A 3,972-nucleotide genomic window follows, 5' to 3' on the forward strand; every position below is an offset into this window, starting at 1 on the left:
GAAAAGAAAGAGAACTGCAGAAAAGTATAAAGAACAAATAGGCCAGGCGCGGTGGCTCACGCCTGTAATACAAGCACTTTGGAGGCCAAGGCGGGCGGATCACCTGAGGTCGGGAGTTCAAGACCAGCCTGACCAACATGGTGAAACCCCATCTTAAAAAATAAAAATAAAAAAATAACCATTATTCCCATCATCCAAAATGATTAATATTAATATTTTGGCATATTTTCTTCCAGCTTTTTTTTTTTTTTTTGAGACCAAGTCTCCCTCTGTCACCCAGGCTAGAGTGCAGTGGCATGATCTCAGCTCACTGCAACCTCCGCCTCCCAGGTTCAAGTGATCCTCCTGCCTCAGCCTCTTGAGTAGCTAGGATTATAGGCATCCACCACCACATCTGGCTAACTTTTGTATTTTTAGTAGAGACGGGGTTTCACCATGTTGACCAAGCTGATCTTGAACTCCTGATCTCAGGTGATTCACCTGCCTCGGCCTCCCAAAGTGCTGGGATCACAGGAGTGAGCCACTGTGCTGGGCCAGCTTCTAGCTTTTTTTGTGGATATACTTTGGTTAAAATCACATAAAATGTGGACCAGGCGTGGTGGCTCACACCTGTAATCCCAGCACTTTGGGATACCGAGGCAGGCAGATCACCTGAGGCCAGGAGTTTGAGACCAGGCTGACCAACATGCTGAAACCCCGTCTCTACTAAAAATATAAAAATTAGACCTGGCATGGTGGCTCACACCTGTAATCCCAGCACTTTGGGGAGACTGAGGCAGGTGGATCACCTGAGGTCAGAAGTTAGAGACCAGCCTGACCAACATAGTGAAACCCCCCATCTCTACTACAAATAGAAAAATTAGTCAGGCATGAGGACGGGAATAAGGAGTCAGCATTATACAATGGGCAAGTCATGGGCAAGTCATGTTCCCTCTGTGGGCCTCGGTTTCTTCAGTGGGAACTACAAGGAAGGTAATAACAGTTTTACTGTAAAGAAAACAGAAGAGCCCAGACATGGTGGTGCACACCGTGTAAGCCCAGAACTTTGGGAAGCTGAGGTGGGAGGAAGGCTTGAGCCTCGGAGGTCAAGGCTGCAGTGAGCTATGAATGCACCACTGCGCTCCAGCCTGGGCGACAGAGACCCTGCCTCTAAAAAGGAAAGAAAGAAAAAGAAGAAAGAGAAAGAAAGCAGAAGGGTCCGGCAGGGGTGAGGTGGCAGCATGGCGGGACGAAGAGTGTGAGTGGCCCAGGGCAGAAGGGACACACGGCCTGCACGCTAGAATGGGCACCAGGGACCCCGAGGACTGCAGCATGGCTGGAAGGGAGGAGAGAGAGGTGGGAGCTGACAAAAGTGTGACTAGATTGGGATCCTGGTTCTTCCACTACCTCCATCCCTCCTACAGGGAAGCTGAAAACAGGAGAGGAGGGCGAGTCCAGCTTGCAAGCCTACCCCTTTGAGAGCCTTCACCTTCCTCTGAAATGCAAAGCAGATTTAAATTCAGGGCTGGATTCAGTCTGACTTCAGTCTCCTCATTCAATAAAGAAAAAACGTATTCTGTTGCTGGTGGCCCCCGAAGATCCCTCCAAGGGCCAGAGGCCTTCTCCTTCCTGATGGGGCTGGGCAGTGGCGGTGGCGGGCGAGGGGCATACCTGGATCCTGCAGGAGGCAGGACAGGCTGAAGGGGGGGCCTCTGAGGTGCAGAGGGCAACAAAGCCATGGCCTCCATGTGGGTTTTTCAAAACTGGGTTCTTGCCAGGCTTGGTGGCTCACGCCAGTAATCCCAGCACTTTGGGAGGCTGAGGTGGGCGGATCACCTGAGGTCAGGAGTTGGAGACCAACCTGACCAACATGAAGAAACCCCGTCTCTACTAAAAATACGAAATTAGCTGGGCGTGATGGCACATGCCTGTAGTCCCAGCTACCCCGGAGGCTGAGGCAGGAGAATTGCTTGAACCCGAGAGGCGGAGATTATAGTGAGCCAAGATCGCGCCATTGCACTCCAGCCTGGGCGACAAGAGCAAAACGCCGTGTCAAAAAACAAAACCAAAAAAGTGGATTTTCTGACTTGGGGAATGCAGGAATGAGGACCACAAAGCTACCTTACACTCCCATTTTCTAGCTGGGCCTAGACTCAGGCTTCAGCCTCGTTTTCTCCAAATAGAAACAGAAGGTAATAAATACCTCAACCCTGGATGCCAAGACGACAATGTAATGCCAGGGCATGTGAGGCCCCAGGACCTGGCCCTGCCCCTGCCACCTCTGCCACCTCCCCACTCCTAGCTCCCTCCAGCTCCCACTCAAGTGCCATCCCTGCCTCTGCCTTGCTCATGCTGTGTCCTGTGTGGACTGCTGTTCTCCAGACCCGCTCCTTCCCACCACTCAGGCCTCGCCCACCTCAAGGCTGCTTCCTCTTAGAGGCCATTCCTATGTCAGGGACCGACAGGCCCTCTGTGTCTTTGTCACTTTTCCTTCATGGCCCTCGTTATGCTCTGAAATAATTGCTGACTTGCAAATTGTCCCGCGGTCCTTTGGGATGGCCGGCTTTCTGGCGACAGCAGCTCCATCTTGTCCACAGGGGTAGGCCCGATGCCCAGGACCGTGCCCGGCTCAGGCAGAAGCACTTGGCCTGACTTTGAATGAATGGTTCAGCACAAATGACCTTTTCAAAATTTTGAAATAATTTAAGATTCATAGGACATTGAAAAAACATTACAGAAAGAACCTCTGCACCTGTAGTTTCCCTCAAATGGCAGCATCCTGTTTAAAACCAGAAAAGTAACATTGGTACAATTTACGGATTTTATTAGTTTTACATGCACCTATTTGTGTGTGTGTGTGTGTGTGTGGGGGGGGGGGTTCTATAAATTTCATCACATGTGGATGTATGTAATCCCACACTATGATCAAGATACAGATCTGTTCCATCACTGCGAAGATCTTCCTCATTCTGCCTCTTTAAAAGTCACGCCACCCTCTTCCCACCCACTATTTTTTTGTTGACATGGAGTCTCGCTCTGTACCCCAGGCTGGAGTGCAGTGGCGCCATCTTGGCTTACCGCGACCTAGGCCTCCTGGGTTCAAGCCATTCTCCTGCCTCAGCCTCCTGAGTAGCTGGAATTATAGGTGGGCACCACCATGCCTGGCTAATTTTTGTATTTTCAGTAGACAGGGTTTCACCATGTTGGCCAGGTCTCAGACTCCTGACTTAAATGATCTGCCTGCCTCAGCCTCCCAAAGTGCTGGGATTACGAGCATGGCCAATAGTCATTATTTTTTATTTTAGTTCTTTTAATAGGTGTGTAAAAATACCTTATTGTGGCTTAATTTGCATCTCTCTAACGGCTAAAGGTGTGGAACATATTTTTGTGAGTACATGAAATATCTCTTTAGTAAAATGTATGTTGATCTTTTGGGGTTTGTTGAGTTTTGAGAGTTTTTCTTCAGCTTTCTCAGGTTGAAATTTTCTTTATATATCTGAAATGTGAGCTATTTGTCAGATACGTGGCTTGCAAATTAAAAGTTTTAATTTTTATGAAGTCCAATTATAGATTTTTCTTTTATGGCTTGCTTTTGGTGTCATGTCTAAGACCTTTTCACCTAGCCCTAGATTTTTACCTGTTTTCTTCTCAAAATTTTCTAGTTTTATGTTTTACCTGTAAATCTATGACCTATTTTAAGTTAATTTTTGTATAAGTTGTGAGACTTATTTTCTTTTTTTTTTTTAAATTGTTTTGTGCATAGTATTTCAGACCCAGGGATTTATTAAAAAGACTATCCTTCATTGAATGTTTAAAAATCAGTTGGCTATACTTGTGTGGGTGTATTTCTGGGTTCTTGATTCGGTCCCATTGATGTATTTCTCTGTCCCTCTGCAAATACCACGTTGTCTTGACTAATAAGCTATTAGAGTAACTCTTAAAAAATCAGGTACAGTTGTTCTTCCCACTTTATTCTTGCCTTCCTTTCTCTTT

The sequence above is a fragment of the Cebus imitator genome, unplaced genomic scaffold, assembly GCF_001604975.1.
Source record: "Cebus imitator isolate Cc_AM_T3 unplaced genomic scaffold, Cebus_imitator-1.0 Scaffold478, whole genome shotgun sequence".
In the NCBI taxonomy this organism is placed as follows: domain Eukaryota; kingdom Metazoa; phylum Chordata; class Mammalia; order Primates; family Cebidae; genus Cebus; species Cebus imitator.